The 15,436-nt window shown below is 41.7% G+C and overlaps 1 long non-coding RNA gene across 1 annotated transcript; it reads left to right on the forward strand.

Moving 5' to 3' along the window:
* LOC138986424 (uncharacterized) lies at window positions 1-8,415 on the forward strand. The gene is made up of 4 exons (XR_011463274.1): window positions 1-377; window positions 760-900; window positions 2,457-2,579; window positions 8,292-8,415. It is a non-coding gene; the product is annotated as an uncharacterized lncRNA (long non-coding RNA).
* The last annotated feature ends 7,021 nt before the right edge of the window (window positions 8,416-15,436 follow it).

Genomic DNA, 15,436 nt, shown 5'->3' on the forward strand with positions numbered 1-15,436 from the left:
CACACAGACGTGTACAGACTGATGCATGTGTGTGAATGGCACTAGCTGACAGTTTTACAGCAATACTGGAGCTCTGCGTGCATGCATACTTGCCGGCCTTCTCATCTGGATGAAGAACCATCTGCCTGTACTGACAGGCCAGCTGCAGACCACTGTTCCTCTAGGGGACCGCCCCGTATCCCTTAAGGCCACTCTTCAGAGCTCTCTCCCTGTGGTTTTCCAGCCACCCCAGGAGCAGCACCAGGATCTACTCAAGCGAGCTGAGGTTCCTTTTCGCCCTTCACAGGTACTCCCTTCTCCTGTTTCTTTGCCTGAGTCCTTCCTTCCCTGTACAGGACAGGATGCCAAGACTCTCGGGATGTACCATGCCAGGTCAGGTAAGGTGTTGGCATATCCCATCTCTCCCCTCACATCTCTCCATTTTCTTTGTTGTTGTTTTTTTTTTTAAGAAACAAGATTCTTAACTACATATTTTTGTCTTTTTTTTTTAAGTTGAAGTGTAGTTGCTTTAAAATGTGGTGCCCATATCTGCTGTACAGCAAACTGACTCAGTGATACACACAGACATTCTTGTTTTATAGCCTTTTACACTTTGTCACAGGATACTGAATATAGCTCCATGCATTCTGCAGTAGGACCTTGTTGTTTATCCTAAATGTAGTAGTTTGTATCTACCACACCCCTACACACAGTCCATCCTTCCACTCTCTCTCTTGGCAACCACAAGTGTGTTCTATGAGTCTTTTCTTTGTTTTACAGGTATAATAATTTGTGCCATATTCTGGATTCCACCCCAGATAATGCAGATGACACCACCCTTACGGGAGAAAGCAAAGAGGAAGTAAAGAGCATCTTGATGGAAGTGAAAGAGGAGAGGCTTAAAATTCAACATTCAAAAAAGTAAGATCATGGCATCCAGTCCCATTACTTCATGGCAAATAGTTGGGGAAACAATGAAAACAGTGAGAAACTTTATTTTCTGTGCTCCAAAATCACTGCAGATGGTGACTGCAGCCATGAAATTGAAAGACGCTTGCTCCTTCAAATAAAAGCTATCATCATCCTAGACAGGATATTAAAAAGCTGAGACATTACTGACACAGGTCCATCTAGTCAAAGCTGTGGTTTTTCCAGTAGTCATGTACAAATGTGAGAGTTGGACTACAAAGAAAGCTGAGCACCAAAGAGTTGATGCTTTTGAACTATGGAGTTGGAGAAGACTTGAGAGTCCCTTGGATTGGAAGGAGATCAAATCAGGAGATCAAGGCAGAAGGAGAAGGGCACGACAGAGGAGGAGACGGTTGAATGGTGTTACCGACTCAATGAACATTAGTTTGAGCAAGCTCTGGGAGTTGGTGATGGACAAGGAAGCTTAGCATGGTGTGGTCCATCAGGTCACAAAGAGTCGGACACAACTAGTGACCGAACTTAACTGGCTTCCACAGTTCAGTGGAACTATAAGTGATAGCATATGGTATTTGTCTTTTTCTGTCTGACTTATTTCACTTAATATGATAGTCTCTTTGTTGTTGTGTAGTCACTGAGTCATGTCCAACTCTTTTGCAGCTTCATGCCCTGTAGCCCACCAGGCTTCTCTGTCCATGGGCTTTCCCAGGCAAGAATCCTGGAGTAGGTAGCCAGTCCTTTCTCCAGGGGATCTTCCCAACCCAGGGATCAAACCTGGGTCTCCTGCATTACAGGCGGATTCTTTACCACTGAGCCACCTGGGAACCCCATGATAATCTCTAGGTCCATCCACACTCGTGCATTGTTTCATTCTTTTTTTTTATGGCTGGGTGGTATTCCGTTTAATAGGCATCATGTCATCATTGTCCATTCACCTCTCGCTGGACTTTAGGTTGTTTCCATGTCTTGGGTCTTGTGTGTAGTGCTGCTGGAACATAGGGGTGCATGTATCTTTTTGAATTACAGTTTTGTCTGGGTATATTCCCAGGAGTGGGATGCTAGATCATATAGTAATTCTGCATTTAGCTTTTTGAGAATCCTCTTTACTGTTCTCCATAGCAGCTGCACAAATTTACATTTCCACCAAGAGGGTTGGAGGATACCCTTTTCTCCACATCCTCTCCAGCATTTTTAACTATGTCTTTTTGAAATCAGCTTTTTACTTAGCAGTACTAGGAAGTTTTTTCTTCTTTATTCTTCCCAATGTGGAATTGTTGTGTTATGTCCCATTGTAAGTTTATAAAATGGTTTACTGTACATATTCTATGCCTGGGTTTTTCTTCTCCCTATTTGTCCCCATTGTAAGTTCAGTTATAAATCTCATTGGGTATGTGTGTTTCACTGACAGGTTTGTAATTTCTCTGCTCATTTCCTTGGGATAAATTTGTTACAGAAAAGTTGTTCACAGAGGATTCCAGTGGCATTTCGACTTGTATGTGAAATGTAGTCCTCACTGCTGGCTCATTGACATGATGTCTCATTTCTTACAGAAGTCCCATCTGAAGCTCTCCCCTATCTTAGCAGCTAACTTATCTAGTCTGTACCACCATACTCCCGTGGAGCATCTGTGTTCCAAGACTCAACAGGAAGCGGGTGTTTCCCGTGAACTAAGGGTATGTTTCCTAATTTGTTTCTTGTCGTTGGTCTGTCCCGGTTCAGTCTCCCCAACATGGGCACCACTGCTGCTAACACCTGCATGTATAGTTTGCCATCTCTTTAAGAAAAAAATGTCATTAACTCCAGATGAGATGGGTTAGGTACCTTGTCTGAGAGACAAGAGAAAGGGATGAGGGGTCATCCCTGAAGCAGTCACACAGATCTTAAAAGGGCACTGTTAGGGTCTTTGGAGTAAATGTACTCCCCTCTGGCATAGGGCCAGGAGACCAGGTGAAGAGGGCATGCCAGCATCAGCAACAGAGATGCTGCAATGGTGTCCATGACCCAGCAACTGAGAATGCTGGAGGTGTGTACAGTGGATACGGAATGCGGTGACTGCAAGGCCGAGGAGAAAGCCTTGGCCTTACAGGCCAGACTAACTCACAGTGGGGCCAAAAGCTGTTCTGTGCTCAGAGTGAGGAGCACAGGAGCAGAGAGCAGAGTGTGTAAGTGGGGGACATCCGCCCATAGGGAGGAGCTACCCTTTGAATTAGCCACCTTCCTCACCAAGTGCTTATTCCCTTGGAGACTAGTTAGTAGGTGCTCTGGCTTTGTTATTGTTTTGGTGTGGTAAAGTAGACAAGAGATACATATTTTTAACATCTATAAGCATACTGTTCTGTGGCATTAAGGATATTAACACTTGTGCAACCAAATTACCAGCAATCTTCAGAACTTTTTCATCTCCTCAGACTGAAACTCACCAATGAACGAGTTCCCCCCACTTCCCTCCCCCCAGCCCTGGTCACTGCTCTTTTATTTTCTGTGTCTGTGAATTGGACTAGTCTGGGTCCTATGTAAAGTGAAATCATTCAGTATTTGTCTCTCTCTACCTGGCTTATTTCCCTCAGCATAATTAGTCCTCAAGGTTCATCCTTTTTGTAACATGTGTCTGTTGGGGATTTTCTCCCTGGAACTTGGAAGCAGTCAACCTGAAAGAATGACACTCGGACAGTCTCTTGCAAGGACTAACAAGTTTATTTCTGCAGTCAAGCTTTTTTGTAGAAGCAGGAACAAAGAGCTTAAAATATACAGCCAGCAGAGCACATACGGAGTTAACACATAATCAGTAAAAACATTTCAAGGACAGCGTGCTCTAAATGACTCATGGGCTTATCCCACAACCCGCTTTCACAAGTAACATCCCTATTTATTATTAACCCTTGGTGCCGAGCATAACCAAAGGCAGGAGATGTTTTTCTGTCTGCAATGCAAAGCCGGGTAGTTCTGGCCCTTCGCCATTTTCCCAAGGACTTTCTCCTTTTACGGCTATTTTGCACTACGCTTCCCAACATGTGTCCAAGTTTCCTTCCGTTGGAAAACTGAGAAATGCCCTGTTATGTAGATTGACCGCATGTTGTCTATCCATTCATCTGTGGGTGGAGAATTGGGTCATTCAAACATCTTAGCTATTGTGAATAATGCTATTAAAACATATGAGTATACCACTATCTGAATCCTTCCTTTTACTTTGGGGTATACTGTAAAGATTGGAGGCAAAAGCAAAAGGGGGTGACAGGATAACATGGTTAGATAGCATCAACAACTCAATGCACATGAGTTTAAGTAAGCTCAGGGAGGTAGAAAATGATAGAGGAGCCTGGTAGGCTGCAGTCTGTGGAGTCCCAAGGAGTCAGACTTGACTTACTGACTGAACAACAACAAATATGTCTATCCAGAAAAGAAGTTCCTGAATCACGTAGTGAGACTTTGTTTTAAGGAATCAATGTGCTTTTTTTTTTTTTAAACAGCGGTTGTACCAGCTTCTAGTCCTATCAGAAAAGCACAAAGGTTCTGGTTTCTCCACATTGTGGCCAACAGTTGCTGTTTTCTGTTTGTGTAATAGCAATTCTGTTGAGTGTGAAGAACCATTTCATGGCATGTAAGACCTTTTAAGCATGTCAAGTTAAGCAATAAGCAGGAGACTCTGATACAGATACGGAAAATAGAAAGACACACGCAGTAGTTAACATAACTAGAACTGAACTTGTAAAAAGCATCCTTTGTGTTCCTCCTGTTTGACTTTTCATTCTACAAATACTGATTAAGCAGCTTCTCTGGCTCAGGCTTGGACTTTGAGGGTGTCTCTTGTCTGTCTGCATCCTTGGGTCAGCTTGTTTGAGAAAAACAAAGAGTCCTCTAAACATTTCTGGGAGCAGACAGATTTCAAGTTCTTGATGTATTATTGGATTGAGGAGATTGTGAAGTTGTAATGATCAAAGGGAAAATATGAGGGGAGTATTTGTGTCCTGTAGATTGTGTGTGATGCATAAAGACTCCAACTTTCTGCTTGCCTACTCACCTTGTCATCCTTCAGTATTGTGGTAATAGTTGACTGATGTCTTGTGAATATGATGCGGACTCAGAGCTGAATCTATAACTGGAGATAAATCTTCCATTTCTGTAACTTTGCCACATTCCCATCATGGGACAGTCACCTTGAGAGCTGGCCTTGTTTGTCTCCCAAAAGGAGACACTCACAGCCTGATTACTACTGGTTCTGGTGGCCTTTCCTAGGATGAGCACATCCATCCTAAAGAGTGACCAGGCCATTCTCAGTTTGGCTGATGCCAAACTGGCACTTTGTGGATGGCACTTTGTCACCGCATTGCACCCATTGCAAGAGTCTCAGAACATCCCTCGCTCCAGCGGAAGGCACCTGAGATCACATTTCTTTCACCGTCACTCTGTTTCTCAAAAGGTCTTTCTTTTACCTTATTCAGTAGTTCCACACCCTTGTTGCACACTGGAACCATCCTGGAGCTTTCAAGATCTCTGCCATTTTCACTTACCCTGAGCAATGGACTGAATCCATAGTTGCGAAGTGTTACCCTGATTTCCTCCTCTTCCTGGATGCTTTTCCTTTTCCAGATAGCTCTTTGAACTTCCTGCCATCTTGGTCCTAAAAGGTGAGGTAGGATGATGTTCTCTGAAGGCACTTCCCATGTAACTTTAAGCAAGTTATTCAGCCTCTGTCCTGAGTGCTTCCACCTGTAAAATGAGGATAAGAATACTTAGTAGTTCTTTAGGAAGGTAAATGGAGTCAATAAATATAAACCCTACAGAAGTGAAACTTTTCAAGACTATCCAGTGTGTAGGTGGATTCCACAAGAGCAAAACTTTTTTTTTTAATACTTCACATGGTGATACTAAAACACTATGTACCTTGCTCACTCTTACTCTCTCACAAGTATACAGTGGAGTCTTTCTCATTCTTTTGTTTTTCCTCTACCTATTTGCACTGATCCCTGAGGAAGACTTTCTTATCTCTCCTTGCTATTCTTTGGAACTCTGCATTCAGATGAATGTATCTTTCCTTTTCTCCTCTTCCTTTGGCTTCTCTTCTTTTCTCTGCTATTTGTTAGGCCTTCTCAGACAGCCATTTTGCATTTCTTTTTCTTGGGAATGACCTTGATCACCACCTCCTTAATAAGAGGTTCCATGATATTTGGTACTAAGAACAATGCTCTCTAAACTTTGTTGTGGGAAATTGTTAACTCTGTATAAAAATCCTTATGTTAACATGAGGTAGTATATTATATGAATTAATAATTTAAAATTTCTCAATTTTAATCTCTAATAAATAAAAGATTTACCCTGCCTCAACAGAATCTCGAGCTTCTCAATAATATTCTTTTCTCTTACTGTGGTAAATATACATAAGATAAAAGCTGACCATTTTAACCATTTGTAAGTGTACAGTTCAGTGGCATTAACTACCTTTTTAATATTGTGCAACCATTACAAAACTCCCTGCTCTTCCAACTTCTCATTTAATGGCTCCCTCGTCTTCTGTTCTGCCAGGAATTACTAGTTGACTGCTCAACTCAGAGACGTTGTAACTTTCTGCTGCTCTGTTTCTGTCCCTGTTTGCAATTAATTCATGGATTAACTTTGCTATAAGACTCGGAACTCAAACTGGTGTTCTGTAATAACCTAGAGGGGTGGGACTGGGCAGTAGGTGGGAGGGAGATTCAAGAAGTGAACATTCAAGACGTATGTACACCCATGGTTAATTCATGTTAATTTAATTCATGTTGATGTATGACAGAAATCAAACTAATATTGTAAACCAGTCATCAGCCAATTAAGAAAAGTAATGGATGTTTTGGACAAAAAGTTAAAGTTGTGGAAAAGAAGATTTTGTGTGTGATGGGAATGTTGAAAACAGAGAGAGAAAAGTATGCACTTGTAAGGAAAGCTATTCAGAGTACCTTGCTGAAAAACACATAAGTTGCAGATGTTAGTGTAGAAATGTTCATACTTCTTTGAAAATTAAGAAAGATATTTCCCTTTATATATGTGTAAACAGAATATATATCCAAACTCCAAAGATATTTGCATAGCAAACAAAAGCCCATGACTTACCTCATTAATATTCATGTCCTTCTAAGCATTATTCTTGTGAATGTACTATGGGTGCCAAGTGGGCTTTGGTTGCCCTGGAACAGCAGTCTGAGCCAACTTCTAAGTCTGTAAGCTGAGGTGGCATGCCATCTCCTTACCATACTTGAATGTTTTCTATTTAAAATTCACATCCTTCCTAGCAGCCTACCTGCTCCAGCAACCAGTAGTGAGTAAAGTGCCCCCAGCTCAGTTGTCTCAGTTCTTTGGCCATAGGTCTCGTGGACAAAATACCCAGAACAGAAGCAGTATTATATTTTAAAAAGGCTTTTGAAAGCAGCACACAATCCAAAAAAAGAACAAATCTTAAGCAATTTAAATGGAACATCGGCAGAAATCAAGGGTGAGGCAGGAGCAAGGATTCAGTGGAGGGCATTGAGGGGGTCCGAGGTGGGAGAGAGGCACAGGGTGAGAAATTCTGCCAGAATGATAACAGCATTCCCATGTTTCAGGCGGAATGTTCCTGGTGGATGTGCATTCATAAAGATCATTCTTTTTTTTTGGAAAATAATCATCTATACATCAAATTGAAGAAACAATTTAGAGAGTTCCCTGGTGGTCCTGTGGTTAGGACTTTGCTTTCCAGTACAGTACTGTGTGGGTGTGGGCCCCTTCATAACTCACTGAGTCCTGCATTAGATTACGTACTCCTTCCTACATGTAACTGATTCTTCACAATATGAATAGCTTTCAGAACCCCTAACCCCCCTAACTCAGTTAAAGCAACCAAGTACTCGTACATGTTACAACATGGATAAACCTTGAGAATAGTAATAAATACAAAATATTGCCCCTCATACAAGTCTAGTCTATTCTGAATGCTGCCATATAGACCACTTGTATGGAATGTGCATAAATTACTTAACCAAGCCCTCTTGTAGCCCCTGAAGTTTTTTTCACACTTTTCAGTATTACAAAGAGGCTGTGTTGAGTATTTTTTTAACTGAATGTTTGTGATCAATCTTAAATTATATCTTTGGACAAATGCTCCGAAGTAGAACTGTCTGTCTGAAAGTTTGCACATGTTAAGCCTTTTAGTAAATATTCCCAGATGGCCCTTCAGAAAATTTGCTTGACCTGTGCTCCCCAGTGGAGAGCTTGAGGGTCAAATGTCTCTGGAGAGAAATAGTAGTACTTGGATCTCAAATACAGCACTGCTTATCCACAGCAGTGTAAAAGTAGGGGAGGAGAATGGATTGAGTGGGTTGAGTGTGTTATTCTAGGCCAAAATTTCCAAACTCATGATGCCCTGTATTTGTTTGTAGTTCCCTTGGGTATACATCTACCATCCCTTGGTCATCAATAGCACCAATTGCCAAATAGGTTTTGCAGTAGCCACTATTGGATGGATCCTTGGTGCCACTGCCATGGGCTTTGTGGAGTGGTGAGTATGGTATCTAAACAATGCCTCACAATTCTCTGGTCTGGCCTTTGTGGGAATGTGGAGAGTCTGTGTCTTCCATCAAACCAACATCTTGATATCCGTGTTTCTCAAAATCTCCTACTGATGGCCAGCATTCTAGGACTCTTGGGGAAAGCCTTTGTTACTTTTCCATTAAAAATGTGTCCATGGGAATTTTTGAGAAGAATACTACCTACAAAGCATTTGTCATTTCAGGAATTCTCTATATAGCTGCTGGTATCTATCTCAGTTGCTGTCATCATCACAGAAGTACCACTCTGTGATGACTGAAGAGGGTATTGTCTTCTACCATCTTTCAATATACCCTTCAAGCCACATGTTCAGCAGATTGGCATCACTCTTATAGTGGCATGTCTAGCTGCCTTTGGGCTATTGTTAAGTGGGTGGTTTTTTCTCTCTTATAAATTAACCCTGGATAGCCAGGTGCATCCTGAAGTATCAGGAATGTAGATGACTGTGTGCATTGACCTTACAAATCCAACATTACCAAAAGTTTGTGGGAAATCTTAGCACGATGCTTAATCAAATTTCCAAGGACTCAAGACCATGGCAAGAAAGGTTTTGGCAGAAAGTAGTAAACAATTTCCTTCAGTTGTAATCTGTGTCTGATTTGATTCATTGACACAGTTAAGGAATTTCACTTAAAAAATATTTCCAGCCTGCCAGTTTTTATTTTAGTTATTGCCTAATCACAATACTATAAATCTAGTGTATGGAAATAACAGTTTCTGAGATTCTTAAATTGCCTTCCTCAACTATTGCTAAAAACTGATTTCTTTTCTATGCTATGGTATTATACATCTGTCATGTAAAAATTTCCATTATATGGAGAAGTAGAGATGGTAAAGGACAGGGAAACTGGGCATGCTGTGATCCATGGTGTTGCAGTCAGACACAACTGAGCAACAACAACAATGAGAAAATGAGGAATTCATTCCACTGTATTACTGGAAACCAGAATTAGTGAAATTGTTCTGTGTAAAATTTATGTATCCTTTCTTTCCCCCTTTTTAATCTTTTTAAATAGTTATAAAGGAACATCTTGTCCCTTCATCCTGACAAAATGATTCCCTTGCTTAAAGAATATTAACAGTTATTCCTTGGTTATCACTGAATACTTAACAATTTTTAAATGCCTCAAAATAAATTCTTCAGATTTTTCTATACAAAGTACTCACAATGACAAAAGTCTGAAACTAAAGCGTCTCCTACCAACCTACCCCATCTGCCCTTTAAGAAAATTTTTAGATTTGTTAAATTTGTTGTTGATGTTGTTCAGTTGCTGAGTTGCATCCAACGTTTTGCAACCCCATGGGCTGCAACACACAAAGTTTCCCTGTCCTTCACCAACTCCAAGAGCTTGCTCAAACTCATGTCCATTGACTTGGTGATGCTATACAACTGTCCTGTCCTCTGTCATCCCCTTCTCCCACTTTCAATCTTTCTCAGCATCAAGAGTCTTTTCTAATCAGTCAGCTCTTTGCATCAGGTAGCCAAATTATTGGAGCTTCACCTTTACCATCAGTCCTTCTAATGTGTATTCTAGACTGATTCCTTTAGGACTGACTGATTTGATATCCTGGCACTCCAAAAGACTCTCTCAAAGAGTCCTCTCCAACACCACAGTTCAAAAGCTTCAGTTCTTTGGCATTCAGCTTTCTTTATAGTCCAACTCTCACATTAATACACTGCTACTGGAAAAAATATTGCTTTGACGAGATGCACCTTTGTCAGCAAAGTAATGTTTCTGCTTTAATATTCTGTCTAGCTTGATCATAGCTTTTCTTTCAAGGAGCAAGTGTCTTTAAATTTCATGGCTGAAGTCACCATCTGCAGTGATTTTGGAGCCCAAGAAAATAAAGTCTCTCATTGTTTCCATTGTTTCCACTTCCATATGCCATGAAGTCATGGGACCAGACGCCATAATCTTTGTTTCTTGAATATTGAGTTTTAAGCCAATTTTCCCACTCTCCTCTCTCAATTCTTCAAGAGGCTCTTTAGTTCTTCACTTTCTGCCATAAGGGTGGTGTCATCTGCATATCTGAGGTTATTGATATTTCTCCCAGCAATCTTGATTGCAGCTTGTGTTTCATCCAACTTGGCATTTTGCATGATGTACTCTGCAAATAATAAATAAGCAGGGTGATAATATAGAGCCCTGATGTACTCCTTTCCCAATTTAGAACCAGTCTGTTGTTCACATTTGGTTCTGTTGCTTCCTGACCTGCATACAGATTTCTCAGGAAGCAGGTAAGGTACTCTGATATTTCCATCTCTTTAAGAATTTTCCAGTTTGTTGTGATCCACACAGTCAAAGACTTTGGCTGTCCTATTGAAAGGCTGTTGCTGAGCCGTGAAAGACTCTGGGATTCTTGGCCTCCAGAGAAGATGAATTCAGTTTGGGGCTAGTGACAAGGCTTGATCCCTCAGAGCTTTTGTGTAATAAAGTTTTATTAAAGTATAAAAGAGATAGAGAAAGCTTCTGATATAGACCTCAGAAGGGGGCAGAAAGAATACCCCTCTGCTCGACTTTAACTGGATGTTATATAGGGCTTCCCTGGTGGCTCAGAGGTTAAATCGTCTGCTTGCAATGCGGGAGACCTGGGTTTGATCCCTGAGTAGGAAGACCCCCTGGAGAAGGAAATGGCAACCCACTCCAGTATTCTTGCCTGGACAATCCCATGGACGGAGGAGCCTGGTAGGCTACAGTCCATGGAGTCGCAAAGAGTTGGCCATGACTGAGCGACTTAACTTTAACTTTACATAGCTACTCAGTCAGTTCAGTCACTCAGTTGTCTCCAACTCTACGTGAACCCATGAACCGCAGCATGCCAGGTCTCCCTGTCCATCACTAACTCCCAGAGTTGACCCAAACCCATGTCCATCGAGTCGGTGATGCCATCCAACTATCTCATCCTCTGTTGTCCCCTTCTCTTCCTGCCCTCAATCTTTCCCAGCATCAGTGTCTTTTCAAATGAGTCAACTCTTACCATCAAGTGGCCAGACTATTGGAGTTTCAGCTTCAACATCAGTCCTTCCAATGAACATCCAGGACTGGTCTCTTTTAGGATGGACTGGTTGGATCTCTTTGCATTCCAAGGGACTCTCAAGAGTCTTCTCCAACACCACAGTTCAAAAGCATCAATTCTTCAGCACTCAGCTTTCTTTATAGTCCAACTCTCACATCCATATATGACCACTAGAAAAACCATAGCCTTGACTGGACGGACCTTCCTACTCAGGGTTCTTGAACCAGTGCACCACACCAGTATCAGTCAGTCAGTTCAGTCGCTCAGTCGTGTCCGACTCTTTGCGACCCCATGAATCACAGCATGCTAGTCCTCCCTGTCCATCACCATCTCCCGGAGTTCACTCAAACTTAGGTCCATCAAGTCAGTGATGCCAACCAGTAATCTCATCCTCTGTCGTCCCCTCTTCCTTATACCCCCAATCCCTCCCAGCATCAGAATGTTTTCCAATAAGTCAGCTCTTCACATGTGGGGGCCAAAGTACTGGAGTTTCAGCTTTAGCATCATTCCTTCCAAAGAAATCCGAGGGCTGTTCTCCTTTAGAATGGACTGGTTGGATCTCCTTGCATTCCAAGGGACTCTCAAGAGTCTTCTCCAACACCACAGTTCAAAAGTATCAGGCAAAGTGATAGATAACAGGTGATTTAGAATGCTTACGAGGCTTCAGTTAAAGTTTGGTTGCACAGTCATGTCCCACTCTGCACACCCATGGACTGCAGCAAGCCAAGCTTCCCTGGTCATCGCCTGGTCCTGTAGCTTGTTCAAACACATGTCCATCAAGTTGGTGATGTCATCCAACCATCTCATCCTCTGTCAGCCCCTTCTCTTCCTGCTTTAAATCTTTCCCAGCATCAGAGTCTTTTCCAGTGAGTCAGTTGTTACCATCAGGTGGCCAAAGTACTGGAGCTTTAGCTTCAGCAGCAGTCCTTCCTGTGAATATTCAGGACTGATTTCATTTAGGATTGACTGATTTGACCTCCCTGCAGTCCAAGGGACTCTGAAGAATCTTCTCCAACACCATAGTTCAAAAGCATCAGTTCTTCAGTGCTGAGCTTTCTTTATGGTCTGGCTCTCACATCCATACATGACTAATGGAAAAACCCTAGTCTTCACAGACCTTTGTCAGCAAAGTGTCTCTGCCATTTAACATGCTGTGTAGGTTGGTCATAGCTTTTCTTCCAAGGAGCTTTTCTTCTTTTGATTTCATGGCTGCAGTCACCATCTACAGTGATTTGGGAGCCCCAGAAAATAAAGTATGTCACTGTTTCCATTGTTTCCCCATCTATCTCCCATGAATTGATGGGACCTGATGCTATAATCTTACTTTTTGAATATTGAGTTTCAAGCCAGCTTTTCCACTCTTGTCTTTCCCTTTCATCAAGAGGCTTTTTAGTTCTTCCCTTTCTGCCATAAGAGTAGTGTCATCTGCATATTTGAGATCATTGATATTTGTCCTAGCAACCTTGATTTCAGCTTGTGCTTCATCCAGCCCAGAATTTTTAATGATGTATTCAGCATTCCAGGATGTCTGGCTCTAGGTGAGTGATCATACCATAGTGATTATCTGGGTCATGAAGATGTTTTTTATATAGTTCTTCTGTGTAGTCTTGCCACCTCATCTTAATATCTTCTGCTTCTTTTAGGTCCATACACTTTCTATCCTTTTTTGTGCCTATCTTTGCATGAAATATTCCCTTGGTATCTCTAGTTTTTTGAAGCGATCTCCAGACTTTGTTATTTCTACTTGTCCTGTTTTACAAATTTTTTGTGTTTTTTATTACAAAGTGTGTGACTGAGCTTGTGATAAAATGATAATATGTTGTTCCAAATAAGATCAATAGTGTAACTCTAGAGATGAGAAGAAACAATAACACAGAATATTTTTCTGGACCATAGAAGACTAGTGAGGCAAGTGGTCCAGAGCCTTTAGGCACTATTAAAGAGGCAATGGCCTACCAGTGAAATCTTCCCCAGACCTGGGAATAAGCATTTTTAGCACTGTTGGAGAACATGGACATGAGGTGCCCCCAAAGCATGGTTAAATGTATTGCTGTGAAGGAGCCTTGTTATCTGGAAACTGGCACTTACCATCTACCTCTACAAAGATTAAATTATGGACACTGCAGCTGTTGACCTTTATTATCTGCTGAGAGGAGTTCAAGATGGATATCAGGAATGAGGCAATCTGTGCCCTAGAAAAAATTGGCAGAACAGGCCTTCAGAGAGTTAGATATTTTCAGAAGAAGATTTGAAGAATGAGTCCAATTCTTACATCTTCTCATACCTAGAGAAACACTAACCTCATTAATGGTGACATCTGCTTTGCTTATTAAAGAGAAAATTGCAATTGAATGTCAAAACGCAGTAACTATAGTTCAAACGTTTAAGGAAATGCATAGGTGACACTATGTGCTTGACTTCAAACAAGTGCTTGTATCGCTATGAACCTGAGTTTTCTGAGCTGTGTCAGAATTGGATGGCACTGGACATTCTCGAAACAATGTCTGATGGCAGCAAGTAATTGTAACCTTACTTTTAAAATGTCTCCTCCTGTAACTATTGTCATGGCAGTTGTAGCACAGGTTGGAGAAGAGTTTCCCGACACAGAGCATTTCAGAAGGGAGTGAGTTCATTAATAACAAAGTGCAGGGATACTGTGGCTCTGTAAGCGCAGTGGGTCAACCTCCTGATAGGCCAGGGAGAGCCAACAGGACACTGTTAGAATAGCAGGCTGACTCATGGGAGCCAACATATTTCATGGGTTAGTAGCCAATTTTTATAGCCTTAAGACAAAGAAAATGCCTGTTAGAAAGGTGGCATTAGCTGATTGGTTAGAGCAGTATAGGGTGAGTTCCAAAATGGGCATTTTTACCTAATATGAGGCCAAAGAGCTGACTAGTAAGGATAAGGGAGACTCCTGGCAACAGTTACTATAGGTCTGACAGTTCTAGAGAGACCTTAGTTCTGGGCTTTTCTCTGTGGCCTCAGTACAAAGCCTTGCACCTGTGACCTTTATGGCACTCCACAACTAGTACCTTTTTAGATGGAATTGCTTTAGATCATACTTTAACAAAAAGAAGAGACATATATGATGACGAATAGGACCTGCTGTCCATATGTTAATACTACATTAAATGTGAAAACCTACTTAGGTAAATCCAAACTACTGGCTACCTGGCTACATATTTCCCCAAAATGCAAGGTCTAGACTGGGTTTCCCTCTTATTCTTCTGAAAATAGGTGAGGTTTGTCTATTGAGAGTCTTAATTGTCACTCATCCGACTACACCTAATTAGGTCTGTTACACCAAAATGGCAGAACAAGGAATTGAGGTTTTAATCATACAACTCAATTCCAGGACTTGGAACTCAAATACTGCCAATTCAGTGTCTATTCTCAAAATTGAGGCAGTACTGTCTCATTTTGACTGGAAGTGGCCAGAGTTGCCCATTTCCCTAAATTAAACTGAGCAGGAACCTGTAGGGTCTTGAGGTCTTTCTGTGTCCCCTAGTTCTTCTTTGCAGGATATAGGGTTCATTCAGCCTCCTTGACTGTCCTTAATTCCAAAAGTCAGATTAAAAGAATTGCTAATCAGGGAACGGAGAGGATACAGAAACAGAGGAGGAGTAGTCAAGTGGTGGTATAGATCTGGGGCAAGGTCCTGGTTCCTACTCAGTTCAGTTCAGTTCAGTTGCTCAGTCATGTCTGACTCTTTGCAACCCCATGAATTGCAGCACGCCAGGCCTTGCTGTCCATCACCAACTCCCAGAGTTCACTGAGACTCACATCCATCGAGTCAGTGATGCCATCCAGCCATCTCATCCTCTGTTGTCCCCTTCTCCTCTTGTCCCCAATCCCTTCCAGCATCACAGTCTTTTCCAATGAGTCAACTCTTCACATGAGGTGGCCAAAGTACTGGAGTTTCAGCTTCAGCATCATTCCTTCAAAGAAATCCGAG

The sequence above is a fragment of the Bos mutus genome, chromosome X, assembly GCF_027580195.1.
Source record: "Bos mutus isolate GX-2022 chromosome X, NWIPB_WYAK_1.1, whole genome shotgun sequence".
NCBI lineage: Eukaryota > Metazoa > Chordata > Mammalia > Artiodactyla > Bovidae > Bos > Bos mutus.